At 41.0% G+C, this 26109-nt stretch overlaps 1 protein-coding gene across 10 annotated transcripts in view; it reads right to left on the reverse strand.

The window, feature by feature from the left end:
- Positions 1–26109, reverse strand: part of RBMS1 (RNA binding motif single stranded interacting protein 1) — a 213570-nt gene that overhangs the window by 44623 nt on the left and 142838 nt on the right. The gene's annotated exons all lie outside the window — the stretch shown is intronic.

The following is a 26109-nucleotide window of genomic DNA, read 5'->3' on the forward strand; positions in this document are numbered from 1 at the left end:
TATTTGTGAAATGATAGGAACAATCAAGAATATAAAACCATGAACCAGGGATTAATAAGCATTAATTTGATGAAGGTCTGTATGAATGTGATGGAATTCCTTAAGGTACAACAGATGTTGGGGGAAGAAGGAAAAAATCCAGAATATTAACCTCTTAATGATCCGCTGCTGAAGATGAAGTAGAAGTGTAGCTTAATAAGCCCACGTCCCAACCAGAACCCTTTCAGAGTGGCCACACCCCAAGGCAAAGCACAGCCATCTGTGCTCATCTTCAAAAAGCAAAGGAAAAACCTTTGAAAATTAATTCTTAAAAATTGTGGGGACTTTGAGAAATGCACGTAACTCACATCACGGATCTGTGACCTGTGCCCTTATTTATACATGTTTAATTTTACTTTCCTGTGTATTACTTTTAAAATTTCATATTTTCTCTAATAATACTTTCTCATGATTGACCCCAAGGTCTAAAAAGTCCTGAAAGCTTAGGAAATGAAGCATCTGTGTAGCACTTTAAAGCATTTCTGAATACTGTAGGTTTCTGGTTTATGCATTGAACAAGCTGAAATATATTTATCTAGAAGAAACAAATGGCCTGAACCACCTCTTTTCCCCGGTTCATTTTCACTCTGTGTAATCACATAATCAAATGATTATTAACCAGGCATGAAAGTAAAGATAATTTAAGGTTCAAATGACAATTACATCCAAGAGGCATAATATTGCACAAACACCTTCAATTCCCTGTAGAGATTCTGAGTATTTACAACATTAACACAGGTCACCATGCTTAGCAAAAAAGGGTACTAATTTTTGAAAAACCTGAAAACCAGAGAAAATAAGTGATTTAAAAACCACCTTTTCAGCAACCATTTCTCTGTAGGTTACTTCCATGCTGGATTCATTTATCAGCACGCTCCTTTGCAAAAGTTTTGGCTGGAAATGCCTTTAGACTGCATTCCAGCCTCAAACCTTTCCAACAGTATGGAAGAGAGTTAGTATGACTCCAGTTCAGGAAAAGGAGATTGACAGTCACAGAGATTAAGAGACTCTGCTTGAGGTCACAGAGTTCAGAGTCTTTTGTAAACCAAAAAGAAGAAAGGAAATTTAGGGAAGGTCAGGGGCTGGCCTTCTACCCTTCTGGTCCTGCTCACCCCACTAACGATGGGAGAGAAAGGGAAATGTGGGAGGTAGGAAAAGAGAAAAGTCTCCTGGGAGCGCTGGCACTCAGTCCATGCCAGTTTTTCTGGGTTTCTGTTCTCTTTGATCTCTCTGCTGCTGTGACATTACTCCTCACCACCACATCTAAGTACCCCACTCCTCCCCTGCTCTGAACTTGCTCCCCAGATCTCATCCTACCTTTCTGGGTGCTCTTTCCAGGCTTCTTCACCCATTCAGCTTCCTTTTCTCCCTCCTTAGCCAAGTACTCTCATCTCAACCCTTCCTTTTCCTAGGATATCCATGCAATGCTATGGTGTTATTTAAAGCATGTTCTCTGACTGGTGCTTCTTTCTCCTTCCTGAGTTGGGGTCTGTTTTTTTTTAAGAGGTTATTTATTTATATGAGAGAGAGAGAGAGACAGAGAGAGAGCAAGCGTGTGCTATGTGACTTGTGTTGGGGGGGAGGGAGAGGCAGACTCCCTGCTGAGTGGGAAGCCCAACTTGGGGCTCAATCCCAGGACCATAGGATCATGACCTGAGCGAAAGGCAGCTGCTTAACCAACTGAGCCACCCAGGTGCCCCCTGAGTTGATTTTTTTGTTATTCCCCCAATGTCAGTTTTTTTGTCTCTCTTTCAACTCAAATATCTTTTATGTTAAGATACTTTAATATCTCATTCAATGTCACCTCATGCCCACTATTTTCTAAATCCCATCCTTAAGGTGCCCAAACCCATCTTCTCTCTTTTCCTTCAGTAGCAGTGTCCCACTCTGATCTCCCACCAGGCTCGAGGTCCTCAAGACACCATGGACTCAGCCATCCTGAGTCCAGGCAGTCAGGAACCCTTCTGAGTTGTCTCTGACATGTTTCTAATATTCACCCCTCCCCTTCACTACCTCTAGACCCAAGCAAAAAACACACAATACTTCTTGCCTTGCTTTCAGCTTCTGGCGCTTCCAACCATGTCTGCTGCTTTAATTTACTTTAAACATCACTTTAAACATGTCTCTCTCATCCCATCATTATCCTATTCTAGCCCTGTTTGAACTTGAAGAACCTGTTCAAACATTATCTCTTCCACGAAACCATCCCTAATCTCCTCATCCAAATCCATTGTGATTTTATAAGAAACCAAAAAAGGGATTACATTTACTCAGTTCCTACTTATGTTCTAGGCGCTGTGCCAGAGGCTTTGTATGCCTGATCTTATTTAATTAACTTTGCAACATTCTTATGAGGTAGGTGCTATTATTCCCATTTTTTACAAATGGGAAAGTAAAAGCTCATATAGATTTTAAGCCAAAATCTCTCCTAAAACCCCAAAGCTTAAACAAATTTTGTTTAAATTCTCACTGCAATTTATTCATGAAATAATTCCGAGAAACAATGTTTCCTTTATACACTGAAGGTACGAAAGCGAAGGAAATCAACTGGGAGACCTCTTCTTATCAAGGTATGGGAGATTTACTTTTCAAGCCAAAGTAAAGCTTTTGTTTGTGTTAAACATAAGAAATAAACATGTGGTTCATGGTTGAAAGAGGGATGTGGGGGAGGTGTGTGGGAGAAGAGATTTCTGAAATTTATTCAGTTTTACTTTCTACTGCGGTTTTCACCATGATTTGTGGGTTAAGCCTAAAAGACCGTGACTTCTCAGAAAGGTACTGTCTCTGGAGCTATTCCATACCAGCCTCCCTGTAACTCCCTACCTGGAGTTACCTGAGGGGTACAGAAGGGTTTACCTCTGGTGACTTATCTTCTTTCTTGGGCTGTCCACTCAGCGACACCTCCTATGGCACCAGAGGTATCTTATTCAAATAACTGAACTGGAAGATGCCCCACGTTCAGTCGCTCAGGCCCTGACTCTGGTAGCTTCTCCGTGATGATGCGGTCATCATATGTGGGACTGGAGGGCAGAACAAGTAGTTCTGATCACGGGAGACAGGATCTAGAACACGGGCCAGGCCCGTCTATCAAATGGTGCCTCAAGGAACAGGAAAAGGCACAGCGGGGTTCAGAGCACGCACCCTTTCCCACTTACTAGTTCTCTCTGCAGTAAGATTTAATGATGTGGGGCAAGGGGTGCGGGGGTGGGGGTTAAAGATGGTTCCCATTTAGTCTGATTCTACTGTTGATCATCCATGTCTACGAGAGGAACAGACATTTGAGTAAAATGTCATAAATCAACCAGATATTCATTGGCCCTCAGTTTAGTTTGTTTTAAAAAATCATTAAGTAACAGAGACAGGTTTGGGAGAAAAAGGCCTCTTGACTGACAGGATTCACACTCTGACAACACCAGAGAGGAGAGCAAGCCGTAGAATTTTAAAGGAAAAAAAATGTGACTAGGAAGATTCTGAGGGTTTTCCCTATCTTCAAAGTAATGAGGCTCAGATCGTAGCCCTGGCTACCAGAAAATAATATTCTTTGCTAAAAGCAGATAATCCACTCCAGAGGAAGCAAAAGGATAAAGAGTAATTAAGAGATGTGACTACAGAATCATTAGAATTTCAAAGGGAGCGGATAACAAGTCAAGTCTCATATTTAAACCTACCGGCCCAAGTGAACCTGGCTGACAAAACCTTCTGCTTAGAATCTACCAGAATTTCTTCTGTTTTTATCACAGCTTGTCATTTCTGCCCCATTTCCATTGAGATTTCTTTCATCCGCTGAACTGTAAAGTTTAGTCTGTCCTAAGTAAATAAAACTTAATTTTCTTCTCTGGCCCCTTCACGTACTCCCTCCTAAACTCTATCTTTTTATTAATTTGCCTTAATTACAAAAGAAATGCACCCTTGTAATTGGAAGACACAGAAAAGTAAGTTGAGATATTTTTAAAAAGATTTTTATTTATTTATTTGAGAGTAAGTGAGAGAGAGAAAGAGAGAGAATGAGTGGTAGGGGCAGAGGGAGAGAGAGAAGCAGGCTCCCCACTGAGCCCGATGCAGAGCTCAATGCCAGCACCCTGGCATCGAGCTGAAGGCAGACGCTTAACCAATGAGCCGCCCAGGCGCCCCAAACAAAGTTGGAATATTAAAATCACCACAAGTCCCGGATAGGAATGTTAAGACACAGTGGTGCCAATCCTTAGACTTTGTCCAGTGGGCATGTACACAAGGAACACACATGTGTACAACCTGTGTATGTGTACACACACACGCACACACACACACACACACACACACACTCCTGTACTAGGGAACTGGCAGCTTTGGAAGACTCCCAGTTCCGCGCCCAGGCTCTGGAAGGTGAAGTCCAATCCACCCACCACCAACAGATGGCGACAATGGTTGCTCTGTTATTTTAACATTGGTCATTCCAGATGTAAATTCATTTAAGGCACCATGGGGTAATCTGCAGTGTCGGTGTGTTTTGAAAGGTTTTATGAACATCATTAAACCTGAAAAAGCAAGGAGAGTGTAGAAAACAAAAATAAGAAAAAGTATATACTTATGACGTAAACAAAAAAAGAGATTTTCTGTTTGACAAAGGGCGGGATACTGCTCATGCCTAGAGGATGACTGGTTTTGTTTGTTTTAATAGCTGAGCTGCCTGTGAAGGACAACTAGGGACTCAGGAATCCTTTGAGATTCTGTGCCTGTGCAGAGGACAATCATCAGCAAGAAAGAGGGACAGAGAACTGAAATGACTTCTGAGTATTTGGCTATCAGTTCAGCATCAATACGGGACAATATGACCCAGAGAGTTAATGCAGGAGAATAATAAAAGGAATAGCTTACATCTCTACAGCTTTCATTTTATGCCTGGCACAATTTTAAGTGATTTAAGTCAATTATTTTAATCCCAACCACCTTTGCAGTAGGTTAGGTATTATTCCCAATTTGTAGATGTGAAACCAGGGATCGCAGCCTGGGCCCTTGTCAAGTTGCACAGACAGTAAGTGGCAAAGATGGGAGGCAGGAATTTTGATCTGGACACCATGCTGACAGCTGCAGAAATTGGTCCCAACCACAGGCTGTTCTATAAGTTCAAAGCAATTCCTGTCTTGACTCTGCACAGGTCCAAATGAGTGAGGGGATGAGGGCAGACTCAAACTGCAAAGGTTTCCAGGACTGATGCTGAGAACATTCCGAAGGGAGTTTCCCGGACTTCCTGGGTAGAGACAACATGGGTCTATTTGGAATAAAGTGCCCAACAGAGCATGTATATTAGTGGGGAGGAGGTACAACCTGCTCTAAAGCTTAAAAGGATCTACTGGGTGGGAATGGATTCAGGGATGATAAGCCAAAACTTCTCTTGTTATTTTGGATTTGGTGGGGGAAAAGGAAAAAAAAAATAAAAAAGGCACACACAAACACATGCACACAGAGACAATACTGTGTATGTTGTTTTCCCCCTAGCTCCTTTTGCTATTTTATCTTTTCAGCGGCCTCCCAGGAAATGAGGATTTCCTAAAATTTGCTTTAGCTCTCCCAACAATGGGCTGAAGAGGGGAAGGTAAAAGAAAGTATTAAATTACACCCATTTTGCTAAGAGAAAAGTTTGTCAGAGAATACAGTAAAAAAGTAGGAGTTGCCTATCCATGTTATTGTGTACCCTCACCACGTTGAGTAATTCACCCGGCTGGTTTTCTTTATTTACTTGGTATAGAAAGTGGTCAGCATTTGAAGATGAGACATGAGACACCGGACATTTTAAAATGAGGCAATCAATACCAAACAAAATTTTTATGACTTTGCCTGGTTAGTACTGAAGATTTTATTTTTTTTTTTTTTAAAGATTTTATTTATTTATTTATTTGACAGACAGAGATCACAAGTAGGCAGAGAGGCAGGCAGAGAGAGAGAGGAGGAAGCAGGCTCCCCGCTGAGCAGAGAGCCTGATGCAGGGCTTGATCCCAGGACACTGGGATCATGACCTGAGCCGAAGGCAGAGGCTTTAACCCACTGAGCCACCCAGGCGCCCCAGTACTGAAGATTTTAAATGTTACTGTAAGACTCTTCTAAGATATACAAATATTAAAGGTATAGAAAGCCACTCCACTTTTCCTTACAGCTATTTCGGCTTAACTCTTAACATTTGTTAGCAGTCTGTCCCTCCCAACCATGTGGTAGAGCGAGGGGTGCCCTTGTGAATACAGTGATTCCTGGTACATGCGACAGAACAGAAAGCTTCATCTAATGCAGCTGAAATTGGAGCCAGGCTCTGAGGGTTAAATGCTTGGCAGGAAAAGTTGCTACAGCCCTAAAGGTCAGGAACAAACCTGGTGCTGAAGGTGAATGGAGCACAGGAAAGACAAAGACAGTTGAGAAAGAGATCAGACCAAGAAATCAACCCACAAATATTTACAGCATGTCTCTGGCATGCCCTTCACCAGACAGGGCCTACAAAAAATACACATGATGTCATTCTTGTTATCAAAGGTTGGCGGGGGAGATAATCTTTGAAGGGATGTAAGAAATTTTTAATATTTAAAAAATAAGAATACTGACGAATACTGACTTCTCTGACGAATGCTAAATAAAGGAGGCATAAACACAGGAGGAAGGTCAAGTCCACCAGGAAAGACTTTGGGGAAAGCAGAAATTTAGGTGGGCTACGGAGGACAATAAACAGAGGAACCCATCTAATTAGCAACCCATGTTGGGGGAGTAAAGGAAACTAAGTTTGAAAGGTCTGATAGGGCCTTGAGTCCCAGGAAAAGGAGTCAAGGAACAGAATGTGGCTGGAAGTTTTTTAACAGCATAGTGATATGATGAAAGCAAGACTTTAGTAAGATTAATGAAAATCTTATGGCTAGGATTAGCAGAGCGAGAGGTGCCACATTTTATTTTACTAAATTTATTTTGCTCCTGGTACTCAAGCAGTAACTGTCAAGTTCAAGAAATTACGACAGAGGGATGAGGACAGGCAGGAGGTGACTAGAAAGGTTCTAAGGGACAGAAAGGTTTGAAGACAGAGGACATCTCTGAACCAGCCTTAAATGCTTAACCTGACATCTGAGAGAGTCCATGGTGTCCAGGCTATGGAAAGCCAGTGGCTTACGTATGTCTGTGAGTGCACAGAAGCTGGAGAAAAGGAGCCACCGCAGCTCCCTTTCCCACACAGTCCTGGAAGGCACGAGGAGTTTCAGACCCAGTCCTAGAGCCTGAGGATGAGAAACGATTTAGCAGAAGCTCAGAACATCCTCAAGGATTCTATCCCTCCACTGGACTGGTTCTCCCATAGCACCTGAGCTGCTGGAAAATCAATTAGAGAAGCTTTGGGACCAAGTATCACATTCTTCAAGAGAAAAGAGATGCATCTACATATCTGAATTTTAAGATAAACGCACCCCTTCAGACTACAAACAACATTGGTAATTCGCACCCAGATTTCAAGATTTTTAGCCTCTTCTGACTAAATTTAGAGCCATGCCTGCTCGTCTGCCTGCTCAACATTCCTGGGTGGCTTAACTAATCTATTCTAACTGCTACAAAAGTAACAACTGATGCTATTTATGGCATATATGGCTTGAACTAAATAATTCACAGAGAATGAACATTAAAACTACCTCATTAGAAATGGCTAAAATGCTTTTTTGCCATATTTGATGAAAACATTATACTTCTCTTTTAAATAAAAAGTGCACTATAAAGCATCTGATTTATTACACAGATTTGCTATTACAGTCGAGTATCAAATCTATTATGATCTGCAATCAAGGTAAAGTAGCTTTACACTATTTTATGGTCTTTTAAGAGCACACAGCACACAAAGAGTCACTTACATTATTGTATGACAATATTTTTTGCCACAAGTCATGGCACCACAGCACTTAGGGATGCAGTCACAGATGGCCAGGCCCCAGTGAGTGCTCCCAAGTACTAATATGTCAGAGGAAAATAATACTCGCTGAAAAGGGAACCCAGAATTTTGCAAGTAAAATGTAGATTATCTATCATAAAAAAGAATCCTTCAAAGTCTCGAGCTGTGATTAATGTCTAACTTTTAAAACAAAGGCACCTTGATTACAGAAAGTGGTCTTTACTTCTGAATTGAATTTATGAACTGACAAGGAGAGAACATTTTAAAAATTTTCTTCCTCTCCCACCCAAACCTGCAATATATTTGTTTTGCTTTGACAACTCACCTTCATATCTACATTGAGTTTCACTTTACTGTATCACAAGGAAGACAATGTTATAGTAGAAAGAACCCCGAGTGGCAGCCAGCAAGGCCTATGCTCAAGCGCTCCTTCGGCCAATGACCAGCTCTGCGATCCTGGTGTAGCTGTCTGGCCTCAGTATCCCCACTCACACAGTGTCATGGTAACACCTAAGCTCATAGGACCACTGGTAAGGGGCTGACACAGTGTTTAACACATGACAGCTACTCAAAAATTAATACCTGTCATCCTTTCTCTCCCAACCCCCTCCAAATAATGGCACTTCTAATTCTTACCATTTGAAGGCACTAAGCTAGACTGCCTTCTTATTTAACTTCGACATGGTCCTAAGGTTGCAAAGGAATGAGAAAATGTAGACCTACCATTTTAATGGTTACTGTTCAGCATGGTTATTGGCATAATGTAATCACTCGATATATACTGGCTGAATAAATGAAATATAAACATGTAACAATAACAAGAATTTTTTTTGCCTTGAAGTGTTTGGTGTGGGAAATGGAGGGAGGTTGGCAGGAGTGGGGAGAAGGGAAATACTACATTTTGCCTTGGAAATGAACATGGCCTTATAGTTTATCCCAATTTAGCTTATAAAAACACCAAGGAGGGAACCGAGGCAATTTAACAGTTTAACATGGAAGTAAATATTAGTACCAGAAAGAAAACTATAAAATGTTAGGGGGGAGACCCAAAAAGCTAATAGAGTTTTTGTTCCTAGACGGTTTTTCATGTATCTTTAAATTTGTTGGTTAAAAAAAAAAAACAACAGAAAACAAAGAACAAATTAGAAATCTTTTAGACACACACACAATGTACCAAAAAACTATGTCAGAGTCTACAGAAACTGAGCTGTATTAAACTCCAACATTGCAAACCATTAATGACTGCTTCACTCAAAACAAGAACAGCGTGACAGAGAGTAAACATGCTCTCTGAAGCAAAACAGAGTTATCTGAAACTATTAAAACAGAGTGTGCAAATTACCTAGAAATTTCTTCTGATTCTGACACAAGCAAAAACAGGCCAGAGTCAAACTGGATATTTCCTAGAATGAACATTAATGTTGGCTTTGATCCAAAACACAGCACCCATGTATTGATTTCCAAATGCAGTCAGTCCCTCCTTTTCTAAAGTAATAAATCCTGACTGACCCATGACCTTGAAAAGCCAGTCTGAAGAACAGACTGAAAAGGAAAATGACATCTCTTTTACTCATTTTAGCTCTCAGAAATCTGGGGGTACAATATAAGTGCATCACTAATTAAAAAAACAAAACAAAACAAAACAAAAAACACTTGGACCATATAAGCAAGAGAATGTTAACATAGCCTGCCAGCCCAGCCCATGCTTCTAAACTTAGATATTTCATTCAAGGGTCACTTGTGACTATGGTCACAGCTCTGAGAGTGGAGCTGATGGAAAGGCACAATGGTTTCTCCTATACTGGTCTTCCTACTGGTTTGCTTCTGAAAGACTCTCCTTGGACTGCAGATGAAGATAAGCAATCATTCCAGAGACAGACTAGTATGGCACTGAAAGTTTTTAATCCTAAAATTTAAGAAAATCAGAGAGGAATCCTCTGTCTGTGAAAGAATGGAACTAAAGAGAACTTTGGTATCAGTTTCACAAAATTGCCAAATCCCAAACGAAGGTAATATACCTCACTCTCAAGACTGCTAGAATTCATGCATTTTCCAGAAGACATTCTTTTTCATTCTCCTTTGCAAATAAGGGGGCTGTGAATGAAGACGGGGACTGTTTACATGACTTAGTAAGAATTTTCCAGTCTTGGTTGCTTTGAGAAATCTTGCACAATAGGAGAGGTGCTAATGGAAAGGGAAAATATTATTCAGATTCTCTAAAAGAACAAAAAACCAGGCTCAAGAAATGTAAGCTACTGCTGATCTGAAGCAAAATTCCAGAGTGGATTAGTAAACAGAAGGTTAGAGAGACTTGTGAAAAGAACAAGTACCAGAGTCAAGTCCTTAAGAGAAAGTCATGCACATTCAAGCTTTGCTCTTTCTCTTTACGGGGGTGGGGGGGTGGTACTAGGAAGACAGGGCTACTTGGGAATGCTACAAAATGTATTTTGATTTGAGCTAAATAAAAACCATTATTTGCTCATGGACTGGATGAGGACATCTGGGAAGAGAAATTCAGTTGGGATGCGTGGGTAACTGGTTAAACGTTGTGTCTGAGCTGACGTCTGTTGGTCAGTGCTCACAGCATGGAGGGAAGACTCTAGAGTTGTGCCACAAAGCTCTGTTCTTGGCAGCCTTTTTTCAGTACTTAAACAATATTACACATACACATGTTCCAAAGCTAGAGAGTGGGGGTGGGAGGGTGGATGTAAGATGTCAAAATTAGTACTAGGAAACTATTTCAACAGTCTAGAATGAATTCTTGACCAAAGCCAACACTATAATATTTAACAGGGAAAAATAAGGCATATATAAATTCGGGGGAGGGGGATCAACTATAAATTTATGTAAAGCTTCAGCTTTTTCACATGAAAATCTGTGGGTTTAGGAACACATTCAAGTTCTTGGAATAAAACAGACCTTAGGTTGTACTAAGAAAAATAAATGAAAATAAAACAAAACAAATAAAACAAAATAAAACAACCTTAGGTTGTACTAAGAAAAATAAATGATCTGATCTTAGTAAGAATTATGCTTTGGGGGCTCTTTGGTTACCATTCCCCAACACCCACCATTCTGGGTTGAATGGTGTCCCCCAGAAGATGTCAAAGTCCTAAGCTCCAGTATCTGTGAGTGTGATCTTATTTGGAAATAGGGTCTTTGCGGATATAATTAAGTCAAGAGGAGGTCATTATTAGGGCAGGCCCCATCCAATATGACAGGTGTGTTTATAAGAGGGAAATCTGGATAGAGACACAGAGGATGCTGTATGATGACCTGAGGGACAAAGCTACAAGCCAGGAACACTAAGGACTGGTGGCAAACCACCAGAAGCTAGGAAGAGGCAAGGAGGGGCACCCCCCTACAGGTTTCAGAGGGAGCATGGCTCTGCTGACACCTTAATTTTGGACTTTTAGCCTCTAAAACTAGCTACCCAGGGTGGGGGTACCTGGGTGGCTCAGTCAGTTGAACATCTCAGTTTCGTCCCAGGTCATTATCTCAGGGGTGGGGCACCGAGTCCCCGCTGACTGCCTCTCCCTCTTGCTCTGCCCCTCCTCTCCTGCCTGGGCTCCTGCTCTCTCTCAAATAAAGAAATCTTAAAAAAAAAAAGAGAGAGAAGAGAAAAGCTGCCCCGTGCGAGGTCTTTGTAACAACAGCCTAAGCCAACTCCTACAACTCGAGCTTGCCTAACCCTATACAAGTCCCTGTGCCTGCCCTGCTCCATCATAAGTTCTTGACCTCTCCCAACCTTCGCTTGGGAAGTTCAGTGTCATTCTGCAAGAAAGACCGCGCCCCCCCCAAGCCCCACCCCCACCCCGCCGACCCCCAGCTGAGTGCTGCTTCTGCGCTACGTGGACTCTAGGCGGCCGAGAGGATGCTGTGGCATCGCCTGCACTGCTGCGTCCCTGTCTGATGCGCACCTCTGCATGGCTTTCTTTTGCCCATCAGGCCCCAGGACTGTTAACAGTTCAAATTCAGAAGAAAGCAATAGAGGAATAAATAAATGAATAACAGTGGCCTGCTTTCGTTGAGTGTTTTCTCCACTGACCATACCTGTTGGAAACATCTCCTCTGAGCACTTCCAGAAGACAGTGAGAACGCTGCAGACAACCATCCAGAAACCACACACCCCCCACCCCCGCCGGGGGGCAGGAAGAGCAGAGGGCCTTACAGATACTTACCTGGAAAAGGAAGCTATACATAAACACCCACAGTGTTTAAGCAGAGCTAGGGGACAGCCTGGCTTAGGGATGTTGTCGCAAGAAGGATTTCACGAAGACGGACTTAGGAGGATGTGATCACCGGCAGGAAACATAAAAGTAAGTGCCACTGAGTTTTTGTACAAGTTTAATTTATTCTAAGATTATGGACTTGTCATATTTTTAGTTTTAAAATGGCCCTTCTTTTTATGAAATAGCAGTGAAAGTGGTGGTTGTTTCAATTCGTGTCCTTTTTGACAAAATACAGTCTTAACTCTATACTGGATCTCTTACCCCAAAATCTGGAGAACCACTAAAACATGGCAGGTTGGTGATGGGAGGTTAGCATCCCTGCTTTGAAAAGGGGACCACTCTGGATGATTAAGAAGATTAATGTCGATAAGGGGAGCCTGGGTGGCTCTGTCCTGGGTGGCTCTGTCCTTAAGCATCTGCCTTCAGCTCAGGTCATGATTCTGGAATCTCAGGATCAAGCCCCTCCCCCATTGTGTGGGGCTCCCTGCTCAGCTGGGAGCCTGCTTCTCCCTCTGCTCCGCCCCCCTGGTCCAACTGACCATGCCCCCAATAAAATATACCTGAGGAAAAAATGAGACAATAGGGAGAAAGGCTGTAGTTAGCTTCCCTGCCTCCAGTTTTCTCCAGTAAAGTGGGTGCCGTTACCAGCAATGATACCTCCTGAATTATGCTGCTGAATCAGCAGAGCACAGCCTTCAGCTCCCCAGACTTTCTGACTTCCTGCTCAGGGCTTATTTAACCCTGAATGCTTAAACTTAGTCAAGGTAAAACAGGTCCTAAATGTAAATGTTATATTTCATACTTTATCTTTAGAAAGGACTTGTAGACTCTGCCAAGGAGAGGATCCTCAAAAGACAGCCCAGATCCTAGTGATACTAGAAAATCACTGAAGATAGGATGTCCAAGGAAGTAACCACAAAGTCTCACTACATAACACAGTTTTATATATCTAAACACACACATATGTATACGTACACACACACACACAGAGTTCTTTTCAGCTGACTGTAAAGTTCATTTTTCCAGATGCCATCCCAGACACTCGTGGGTAGAGATGGGGGTGGGGAAGGATTGGTGAGCTTTCTCTGAGCTTGAGTTCAAAGTAAAAAGTAGGGATATGACATGATTACCTCTCCTGTGCTTATTTGAAAAATACATATTATATATAATCTATATGATCCTAATAATATTAATTCCCACTCTCATGTAAGGTGATAACTGTCCCCTTAACACCCAGGCCAGCACCAGGCACACTAACTGCTCCATGCCTCTGACTGTTTCCACTACAAACATCCTAACTCCTGAAGAAATCAGGGAATTGGCTTTAAGCTGCAGCTCACTTCCTAGACCTGACTCCAAGCCCTTCCCAACCGTGCACTTCATTTTCAGAAGCAACAAGAGAGGAATGAAGGGCAAGTGTAATAGGGGATGTGTGGTCGAAAGGAAATAAGTGCTCCTCGGTCCAGTAAATGAAAAATTACATTTTCCTTCTTGTGGCTGGCCGTATAACACAAGACTACCCAAATACAGAACAATTAGAGAAAAGCTGCAATGGAAATTCAGAAGATAGTAACAAGCCAGGATCTTTTAAAACCAACAAATACTTCGGGACATGTGAAACCATGCAACTCTTAGGCATGAACCTGGAATGGCGAACCTTCAGGGAAACAGAGACATAGACAGCATTCATTTTCAACAGGTGAAAACGTGAATGATACAGCACGTACTCCAGCACCAGGTGTAATGAGATGTCCACATCTGTCAATCCATTCTGGCCATGATGAGAATTCTGAGCATTCAGTTCTAGAAGTATGTTCCTCCTCTTCAATGAGAACTACTTCTTTGAATCACTACTCATAGAGTATTTATCTATAGTACCTGAAGATTTCCATTTCTCTGACATCGTAATACCTAGGAAGATTCTGCAGAAAAGGAGAATAAGCTGTGGCAAAGCCCTTTAGATGCTTGACAAGTTACTCTTGAGTAAACAAATGAGCTAATAAATTGGGAATCTGTAGGTCTACCAAGTGTATGATGAACAAGTGGGCAGTTAAGAACTAGGAGAGAAGCAGAAACAGGAGTTTGATTTCTGTGATAAACTTTGCAAAGAACTGCCACATTTGATACGCTATAAAGGCTTTCACACGCATGTCTTGTCCAAGCCTCATGACAAACTGGCAAAGGAGATCAGTCACATCCTACAGAGGAAAGGCACAAAGACTGGGGAAGAAAGGTGGTCATCTTTCCACCGCACTGCAGCAGAAACTCGAAAAGAGGTCAGGTGATTTGGTAGGTACTCAGCAAAAGAATGAGTGAATCAGGTTCTTCCTGAAGCTCACTGAATAGCCACTTCCAGTGACAATGTGCTTTACGGAAACTGTTGGCTAAATGGAGGAGATCGTCACTACAGCAAGATTGGGCCTGTGCCACGAAGAGTGTGTTGGGCCAAGGAGAAAACGCAACACAACCCTCTTCTTTAGGAAAATGAAACCAAAACATTCAAAGCCAAGAGTCTATCTCTTTAAAAGTCACCATTTTAGGCTAAATTTAAAGCACAAGTTTTAAGTTTATACTACTAAAAGTAGACACTAGAGACAACTTGGGGAAAACAAAAAAAGCTCTTGTGTACACTTAAGACTTTATCCTGAAATGGGGGAACAAAGGGGAAAAAAGGCCAAAGCCCTTCAGCGAATCACATAACAAAAAAAGCAAAATGATGAGAATTAAAATCCATCCTAACCCACCGTGCAGAAGACAGAAAGAGAAAGATGTTTAGAACTTAAGAGTATGTTTTACAGTTATGTGTTTATTCTTAGCAAAGAGAACTAAAAAGTTTCTGGAGAAATGGCATCTGACCTATCCATCACCTGAAAAGGGAATGAAAGAATGCAGAGGACATTATTTTGGGGGGGGGGGGAATGTTTTTTTAAACTATCTTTCCTTAATAAATGATGAAACCAATCAATATGTGAAAACTTGCAAAGGCATAAGGATTTGCAGAACCATCAAGCTCTGTTCAGATTATGGAGGAGCAGGGAGAATGTTGGTGGCACTGATGCCTAGAAACATCCAGTCCCTCACTGGCTGTCTCTTACTGTTACGACTGTGGAGCAAACCTGAGATGTGACAATTTCAGGACAGCAACCTCCTCTGGAACAGGTAAAACTGTTGTATGTGAGAAATGTTAATGACAACAGTGACCATCAATGTCTTGATATAAACCAGCTCCTACTCTCACTCAACAAAGAGAAGGAAAGCGAGAGGGTGTTCAGTGTTTCCTGTGTTCTCCCCCACTGCAGAGGGCACAGAAGGGATTTTCATCAACTGTTGGCTAATTGGACTTGCAATCCTGATGTAACCACATCCCACGTAGTCATGCCAATTAAAAACTTCCCACTCGACAAGGACTCTTCTCCCCAGGATCTTCATTATGTACTTCTAAACCTACAAGCAATGTTAACTGTTCTTGGTTTCTTTTCATTCGTAGGGTACATGTATGGATTGGTTTCCGTAAGACTCATCCTGCAGGTATTCCATGCATTTTAAATTAGTTATTTCTTAGGGTCTTTGTTGCTGGCAAAGAGGACCAGACATTCATTAAAAATATAATTTGGAATGGTCACTGAGTCTGATGTACTTCTGCATAGACGACCAATTAATTCAAACCTCTATCCCAAGTGGTTTAGATAAGCTGTCCATCACTCTGCCCTCTTAGTTTACACTGAGCAGCTCGGGTCAGAGTACAAAATGTTGTTGTCTTCCCTTTTCTGATAGAGAGAACACACGCCCTCTATCAAACGGGGAAGATGATGACAACAACAAAGTGAAAGATTCCCAGATTGCAGAGAAAATGGCAAAAGAGGCGCATGCCTCCTAGGAAGAGCAAACCTACTCAAGCCCTACTCAGAGGCAACCGGTAATTTGGAGCAGAAGTTTAAAACCACTCCTCCTAAGATTAACATTGTGCATGAGGAGTCTGTGATGAAGATGATATAGCAGTATTGTAAACAGTCCAAATATTAAGCAAACTGCAGAACAGCCACAGGATCGGTAGCCACTGATCATATAACCAATGACACTGGATAACCTTGTTAGAGTGGGGAGACAGCCCAAGCCCCAGCAAAACAGGAACAAGACACTGTATTTTGTGCAGTACAGACGATAAAGGAAATCATATACACATCTCCCTCCCTCGTTTTTTCTTGAAATAGCTAAACTGGCTCTGTCCCATAGGGACAGAATTCAAACCTCGAATGTGACCTACACATGTAATTTCAAATTTTGTAGTAACCCCATTAAAAAGTAAAGAGAAACATGAAAATAATATTAATATTTCATTTAACCTAACATTTCCAAATATGATTTCAACATGTAGTCTATATTAAAAACCAGAAGGAGATACCCGACCCATTTCTCCTCCATCCGAAATCCAGGGTGTGTGTCACACCTCCAGCCCATCTCAGTGCGGACCAGCCACACGGCAAGCACTCGACAGCAAAGCGTGGCTGATGGCTATCCCGCTGTCTGCGCAGCTCAGGATGTTTATGGGTGGTTGCCTCTTCTGCAGTTCAGCATTTCCCCTGCCATGGGAAATAACAGCCTGACACCGTTTAGATCATGGCTACAGCTGCCAGCGGCTACTACTTTAGGTTGCTTATGGTAGTTGCTTAGAGTAGGCACAAATTAGGGCAATAATCCCATTTTTGCACTTTGAAGTGATTTTTCTAGTCTTGGCTGTAAGGACGATACTAATCATTTACTTTTGGGGGCTAATCTTTGAGAATGTCTGAACAAGGCATACTTAAAAAGTCCTGACAGAATTTTTCTTTTAACTTATTTTGAAGGCACCTGAGTGGTTCAGATGATTAAGCCTCTGCCTTCAGCTCAAGTTATGATCCCAGGGTTCCTGGACCAAGCCCACCAGGCTCTCTGCTCATCGAGGAGTCTTCTCTCTCTCCCTCTGCCTCTCCCTCCCCCTGGCTCATTCTCTGTCATATAAATAAATAAAATCTTTAAAAAATTAAAAAAAAAATAACTTATTTGGCAAGAGCTTATGGTTACTCTCACGGTATAAATTATGTCTTGTGGCACATAATGGCAGAACATTCTGCAATTCTTCCCTCATCGTCCCCAACTCTTGGGGCTTTGGATGAGCTTTAATCATATACTTTAAATGGAATGAATAACACATATGAAACAGGACTGCAGGTCAGAATGATACATTTGTTTGAGGAGCCTCATTTTAAAAAGCTGGGGGGGGGGGGCAACCACAGGTTTAATCACTGTTTAAAAATGAGGAACTGACTCAATCAGAAACCAGCTGGCCCTGCAGATCCGAAACCTGTACTTGTCTCAGGTGTCCTATTTTAACTCTATGCTACCACGTGATGTTCGAGGAATAACCAGGGCAGGTAGAGTCTCTAAAGCACCTTCCTTGCAAATCATACAAAAAAAAAAAAAAAAAGAAAAGAAAAAAGAAAAGTGTCCTCTCTTGGAGGAGGAAATCTGTCAGGACAGGACCTGGTGCACTGAGTGTAAGGCACAGCTCAGCCCCATACACCCCCGGCCAGGCATTTCTTGCATAGGTAACGATGTTCCCAGTTGTACACGAGGTCCTGGGAACCACATCCCACCTGGCACACCACAGCAGACACGGGTAGCAAGCTCTGGAGAGAGCAATGAACTCAACATGTAGCTTACAGATTTCCTCCAGGCACATCAAAACCAAGAACACTGGTCCTTATTACATACTGCAAAATGGTGGTAACCCCTCAAATACAGGTGAGGCAGAAGATGCATAGAGATCCAGATTTTTCAAGAAGGAAATTTGCTGCTAAACATATATGCTAGAAATTAAAGTTTCCGAAGCCAAGGGAGTTCTTCGTATGGATAACTACACGATGAACTTCATAAAAATGTTTTCCATAAATCTTTATAAGGTACATAACATGTTCTGAAATAGTCCATCTAATGCTATAACTGGGAAAACTGGAGCTTGTCGATCACACGCTTTTTCAGTCTTCCTTTGCTATAGTAATTTGTAACAGAATACGGAACATTCAATTTAATTTTACCTATGTGCTAGGGAAAAAATGTTACTGTACACTCTCTAGTCTATCTAAATAGGGTTTAAATGAAAATGTGCTGTAACTACAAGCCAAACCCGTCTCCCAACCAGACCCATCAGTCCACCTACTTTGGAAAAGCAGGCATCACATCTTGCTGTCTGTCTACTGACTGACCTTTTCCCCTCCTACGTACTGCGATCTTTTTAAAGACAGAAACCGGGCCTTATTCATTCCTGTATCTACCACAGTGCCTGTCACATAACAGCTGCTCAATAAATGGTGGCTGAATTAATGTGAAAAACATTAAGCTGTGAAAAGGTAAGGTAGTGGCCATAGGGCATAGGGCAACAGGATGAGCACAGAGAACTAGCCAGTAAGCACACCCAACAGTGAGAAGAGGGCAGGTGGGGGAAGGAAAGAAAGAAGCCTACTTGTTCCCCGTCCTATCCGCAGGTGGAGGAACTTGACACAATGTCACGCACTCAATCCCCCCACTTTACGGCAGAGACCACTGAGGCCAGAAAGGAAAAGCAATCTGCCCAGAATCAGCCACAGATTACACACAGAGCCAGGGCTGAACTAGGCCTGTTGTGCCAAATAGTATCCCTTTCCCCCAGAAAGAAAAAGCCAAGGCGCCAGCCGAACAGACTCTGGAGAAAAATTCCGTGCTGCATGATCCAAGGAGCGATCTTTCTCCTCTTTCCTCTCCTTCTCACACATCTCATTCTGTTCTACTAAATCAAGTTTATTTTCATTACGAATAACATTACAATCTGAGCATAAATTCTCAGTTAATGATCAAGTTACTCTAATAATACGCAACATAAAATTCCAGGAAAACAAATTACTTAGAGCCTTTATTTTATTTTTTAATGATTTTATTTATTCGACAAAGAGAGAAAGAGCGTGCACAGAGAGGGAGAGGCAGAGGGGGAGGAGGAAACAGGCTCCCTGCTGAGCAAGGAGCCTGATGCCGGGCTCTCCCATCCCAGGACCTTGAGATCATGACCTGAGCTGAGGCAGATGCTTAACCCACTGAGCCACCCAGGCATCATTACTCTGAGCCTTTAAAGTTCACGGTAATAATGGTTTTGTTCCCTGTTATTTTTCTTATTCCTGATGTAGCTGAAAACAAACAGATGTCAAAGCTATGTTGATGCTCTAAAATCATTTGTGAGGATTGAAAAGTGCTGGGAATAGCATTCAAAAATTAATTTTTCCCACAGGGCTGGGAACTGAACACAAGGATATATTTATTATACACTGCAGACTGTCCTAAAATAAGATTCTCAGCAAAATGTCCAAAATAGTAAAATGACTATAGGTATATGAAATAGCCTATGTCACTACAGTAAACTCTAATAAGGTATAATTAGTAAAAGACTAGTTCTTAGCTTATGGGTTTTATCTTATTACACAGAAATATATTTTAAAGGTTCTATCACTGGTTTTATCCTTGATTTGGTGCTGTTTGGACCATGATTAGTGCTCAAGTGTTCACAATATTCAGAATGCTCTATAACTCCACGTCCCTGCCCTTCAGAAGCCTATACTGCTTAGGCTCCCGTGACTCAACCATATTCCTCTGCCTCCCCCGCCACCCACATAAATTTGGTGTTCTGTTGTGTAGACCTTAATGAATCAGTTTAGGTGAACTAAATATACGCATTTTAAATATTAATCAGTAAACTGTGGAGAGAGGTTCTTTGGCAATGAGATTACTTTGGATTCTTAGGTTCTTCAAACTTGTGTATATGTGTTTTTCATTTTTTCCAAACATATATTATTTTTGAGAGAAGATATTAAAACATTTTTACCTTTGCTATAATTTATTAATAGGCCAACATCAAAGAATATTAGCCAAATATTAAAATAGTCATGAGACAACTGGTTAGAAACATCTTTAATTCTGCTGGACCCTACTGATGAAGTTAAAAAGAAACATCTTTGGTTTCATGTCCTTAGGTGAATGTGAGACTCTGGAACATACTGGAAGCAAGAATTTCTAAAAACATACTTGCAAGAAGATGGACACTGGCTTCTGGGTCCCCAAGGAGTAATCTAGTAACAGAAGAAACACACCAGCTGACCTCGGGGTACTTCGGGGACAAGGAAGAAAGAAAGGTAATCTCAAAGGAAACAATGAGAAATTATAGGGGTCTGGAGACTGTGAAGAACCAACAACTCTTGGAAAAGATGTAAAGCAAGTACAAATTCAACAATGAAGAAATGTAGATAACCAGAATTTTCCAAAACACAAGTTACAAAAGATGATGAAACTATTCACCACTATCTAGGAAAAAAAACAAAAACAGAAACACAATAAACTTTAAAGTCAGTGCAATAGAAATCACTAGTATGTGTCTATCCCTTGATGAACCAGTAAAACTTCCAATTTAATCTTTTACAAAGCTGGGATACTCATGTCAGTGGATACATAGGATGTTTAGATCTTTAAAAAAAAATTGCTATGTTAAAACCACATGTAGGGCACCTGGGTGGCTCAGTGGGTTAAGCCTCTGCCTTCAGCTCAGGTCATGATCTCAGGGTCCTGGGATCGAGCCCCATATCGGGCTTCCTGCCCAGCGGGAGCCTGCTTTCCTCCTCTCTCTGTCTGCCTCTCTTCCTAATTGTAATCCCTCCTGCTGTCAAATAAATAAATATATAAAAACAAAAACAAAAACAAAACACATGTACGTCTTGGAGGAGGGATTAAGACCCTGAGGCTGACTTAAACACCCAACTATTATAGGGTGTGAAATCCCAAATCATGACCCTTAATCGAACTGACCAAGAACATAAGAACATTTTCACAGCCACTCTCATTTTTCCTATTATTTCTCCCTGTTTGTGAAATGTTCATTTTTGAAGATTATAACTTTGGCAGATGCTCTTATAAAGTAAGAAAAATTAATTTTCTTAGAGTTAAAAAGAACATGTATTTGAGTGAGTAGACAGACAACTAAAAATTGTTAACAAAATTGGGATCATGTTGAACACATTATTAAATCTTTTCCACTTAATATAGAGACATTTTTGCATATCATTAAGTATTTTTCAAAAACAAGATCTGTAATGATAATAACATGTTTTCATGGACACACTATGAATTCATTATTTCTGAACTTTTAGTTTGTTTCGAGTTTTTTGATGTTATTAATAGCACTATGATAAACATCTTTTTTACTGATTTCTTCAGCCCCATGATTACTGCCCTCTTTCCAGCACAGAGCCCTGAGAATAGTTCTCTGACAAGGAAGCTCAGAATCTGGTACCACTGTCAAGAACAGGACATCTCCCTTCTGACACCTACAAAGTGGCAGGGAAATCCCACATTCACCATGAGGTGGGGAGGGTTAAGAGTCTAGAAAGAAATCGGAATTGAAAAAAAAACAAACCACAGTCAACTTACACTGCCACAAAAAGAGACATAGTAATTAGATAACACCTGAGAACACTCTCCCTGGTCTTGGGGATACCTACCAATGGCTATCCCTAAATGAAGAGGGGATAGGACAACTGAACTAGATAGAGCACCACCTGTTTTAAAATGAATCAGCAGAAGTCAAGCAGAGAGAGTCAATTATCATATGGTTTCACTTATTTGTGGAGCATAACAAATAGCATGGAGGACAAGGGGAGATGGAGAGGAGAAGGGAGTTGAGGGAAATTGGAAGGGGAGGTGAACCATGAGAGACTATGGACTCTGAAAAACGATCTGAGAATTTTGAAGGGGTGGGGGGTGGGAGGTTGGGGGCACCAGGTGGTGGGTATTGTAGAGGGCACGGATTGCATGGAGCACTGGGTGTGGTGCAAAAATAATGAATACTGTTATGCTGAAAAAAATAAAAAAATTAAAAAAAAAAATAAAATGAATCAGCAGAGTGCATTAAATTGTTCAAATAATTTTATCTCACACCTCAATTTCCCTTCCATTCCAAATCTCACAATAAATATTTGAGTGGATAAATGAATGTGAGCAAGACCTAAAAGTTTAAATTTTACCTCTAATATAGTTTTATCTTTTCCAAACATTTACAACCTAATTAAAATACTTAATGTGGTCCTCTCATAATACTGAGAAAACTCAATAAAAAAACTATTCTCTAAGAAAAAAGTTTACTAAAGCTGGTAGGAACTTTCTTTCTTTCTTTCTTTTTAAGATTTTATTTATTTATTTGACAGACAGAGATCACAAGTAGGCAGAGACACAGGCAGAGAGAGGGGGGGAAGCAGGCTCCCTGCTGAGCAGAGAGCCTGATGCGGGGCTAGATCCCAGGACTCTGGGATTATGACCTGAGCCAAAGGCAAAGGCTTTAACCCACTGAGCCACCCAGGTGCCCCTGGTAGGAATTTTCTTAAACCATTTGTTCTACCTAGCAATGATACAGAAGTTTCATTTCACAGTCTTGTGTTTCATCTCAAAACCTGGTAAAATTACCTGTGAAATTAAGTGATAGCAACATGTTGATCAAAGGGCTAATTAAGATGCCCTGAGTTCTGGGCAGCTATGTTATTGCTGTCATTTACAGAAATTTGTCTAAAGTATCTAACCCCTTTCTCCTTGAAGAAGATGACTTCTATTCAAGTTTGGCATGGTATCCTACCTTGGTTTTCTGTGGGAGGCAAAATCGTCTTCTGAGAGTGGTTGAAATGTATGAACTTCCAGTTTTAAGATAAATAAGTCCCGGGGGTATAAGGTACAGTGGGGTGATTCTCATTAATAACATTGTATTATATAGGGGCACCTGGGTGGCTCAGTGGGTTAAAGCCCCTGCCTTCGGCTCATGTCATGATCTCAGGGTCCTGGGATCGAGCCCCGCATTGGGCTCTCTGCTCAGTGGGGAGCCTGCTTCCTCCTCTCTCTGCCTGCCTTTCTGCCTACTTGTGATCTCTGTCAAATAAATAAATAAAATCTTTTTTTAAAAAAATAACATTGTATTATATATTTGGAAGTTGCTAAGAAAGTAGATCTTAGAAATTCCCATCACAAGGGGAAAAATGAACTATGTGTGGTGATAGAGGTTCGCTAGACTGATTGTGATCAGTGAGTGTAACTGTGATGTGACTATTCCCCCATATATACATATATCGAATCACTACGTTATACACCTGAAACTAACAATTATCTCTCAATTAAAAAAATCATCTGAGAGGTATGTTCCTAGATATGTTTCAATATCTGAATAGACATTGCTAGTGTCCCTTACTGCTACTAAAAGATGCAAAACGTGTAAGTACGATGCGAAATGTATAAATGCAAAGAAAACCCAACCAGAGATTATTTTTAAAGCTGCCAAACTCATTTCTAAACGATGCCGGCTGCCTATTTATTTAAATGTCCACACAGTAGTAAAGTCTCCTCTTGAGACTGTTAAGTCAGCATTACATGAGAAATAGAGCATATATCTGGGGGTCAGACTCTCCTTGCACCCTGCAGCCTCCACATCATTTGTTTGTATCAGAAACCTAAAGAGGCATTTATCAAGTCAGCAGTAAAGAAGGGATTTTTTTTTTCCTTTAGGAAAAATTTTACATTGTCATCACCCCATTACAAGACCAACCACGGCTCTTTAAGTGATTTATGAAAAAGTGATTATGTCCTAAGAACTGGAAAAAGGAACCTAAAAAGCCATCAAGGCATGAAACACATGTCATAGAAACTTACTGATGAAACCAAATTATGGTCATGACTTTGTCATTACGGCCTAGATCAGGAGGAGGGCTATTGCTTGGGTTAAAAATGCTCACTTCAGTCAAATGCTATATCCAAGGAAGGACTGCAATTCCCCTTTCTGTGCAACCTAGGCAAGATGTACCCTGATTTCCAATGAATACTTTTTTTTTTTTTAAGATTTTATGTATTTATTTGAGAGACAGAGAGAGAATGTGTATATGAGTGGGGGGGGGGGCAGAGGGAGAAGGAGAAGCCATGAGCAGGGAGCCTATCGATGCAGGACTGGATCCCAGGACCTCGGGATCACAACCTGAGTCAAACACAGATGCTTAACTGACTGAGCCACCGAGGACATCCCTGCAGTGACTATTCCTAAAGTAAAATCAAAAGTGTCCATTACTCGTATCTTCAAAAATGGCTGTTCAGCATTTCAGAAATTCTCCTTGAATGTCATAAAATTAAGAAAAACAAAACATAAAATCCACAAGAAAACGACAAACCAACATTAGTTGGCAGTGTAACATCAGCCACATTTTGTTGTCGCGCTGTAGCTGAATCATAGCAGGGTCTGTCCCAAGCTGCATGCGGAACTGGAATGAGTTCTGTGGGGCCTCCTGTCTCATTATTAAACCTATCGGATTACTGGTTCTAATTACGGGCTGTGTTACTGGCTATCACACAGTGATATTAATGTGTATTATTACCATTTATAGCAAATTGTGACCTCTGCTATGAGTCACCTGCAGTAAAATTTAATAATCAACCAGAGAAAACTGGTGGATGATAAAAGACGGGCTCCTGGGAAGCATCTGTGATGGTAAAATACGATCTTATAGGTTTTGCTTTGACATTAGGAGAATAATGACAACTCACCTCCTTTCTGGAAACTAAAAATAACACATCCTAAAGATGAGACCACAGCATAGCTATTCTAATTTTCCTGTGTATTATTAATTCAACAAATTCTTTAGATAGTATCTTTTCAAAGTTCAAGAACATAAGAAAGTGGATTTACTGACTGAAATTAGACTGATGTTAAAAACAATACTGTAGAACCTGCCAGTATATGTTTTATTTCATAGCCTATCTTTTGTTGGTCAAATGCTATGAACAACTTGGAATTAAGAAGTTACCAATATGAATGGACATTTTCTTCTTCTTTTTTAACTTGTTACATTTTTTAAAAGTCAATATGAAATCAGTAAAACTGACCTATTTCTATTATTTTTAATAACTAATTACTCACGTGGTCCTCACAACAGCTAGTAAAGTAGGTAAAATAGGTAACCAGTAAGCAGTAATACTCAGTGGGCCAACAGGTATTATTAAAAAGGCAACAGTTCCTCCTCTATGAATTTTAAACTATGATCACTTACCTTTCTGAAATACTTTCAAAGTCCTACTCAGAGACAGAACATGGACAAATACAGTTTTCTACTACTTTCCACATCTATGATGTTTTGCCTGCCTTAGTGAGCGTTTTATTTTTAAAAGATTTTATATATTTTGAGAGAGAGGGAGTGCAGAGTGCATACATGTGAGCCAGGGGAGGGGCAAAGGGAGAGAAAGAAGGAGAGAAGCAGACTCCCCCGCCCTGAGCAGAGAGCCTAGTGTGGGGCTCTCAGGACCATGAGATCATGATCTGAGGCGAAATCAGGGGCCAGATGCTTAAAGAAATAAGCCACCCAGGTGCCCTTTGATGAGCATTTTAATTCGGGACTCTAACAATATACAGAAACACCAATGTGTTCTATGAAAATACAAGTATATGCTACTCAAAACGAAGAGATTAGAATTTAATTTTTAAGAGGCATGGGCACGGGGATGGCAAACAACTTTACAACAATGACATCTTGTTTACCTACTGAGTACTTACTACTTGCGAGCACTCAGGCTAGATGCCAGACTAGAGAGGAGAGAAAGGAAAACTCAGTGTGTAATACAGACAAGTGTCAGGTACAGTGGGCTCCAAGAGTGTCCACTTGTTCTACTTAACATCATCTTAGTGACACCAGTTAGCACAGTGCCTGACCCATAGTAGATGTTCAAATAAAAGTTTATTAAACTGAGTCTAGTGTACAATGGCTCCCCAGACTGAACTGGTGATGCACCATTAACCCTTAACTTAAAATATGATGACAAGAGTCATATGATAGAAGCCTCTTTCGGGGGGTGCCCCTGGGTTAGGGGGTTTATATGACAACTAGGCTA

Source organism: Lutra lutra, chromosome 3 (assembly GCF_902655055.1).
Source record: "Lutra lutra chromosome 3, mLutLut1.2, whole genome shotgun sequence".
NCBI lineage: Eukaryota > Metazoa > Chordata > Mammalia > Carnivora > Mustelidae > Lutra > Lutra lutra.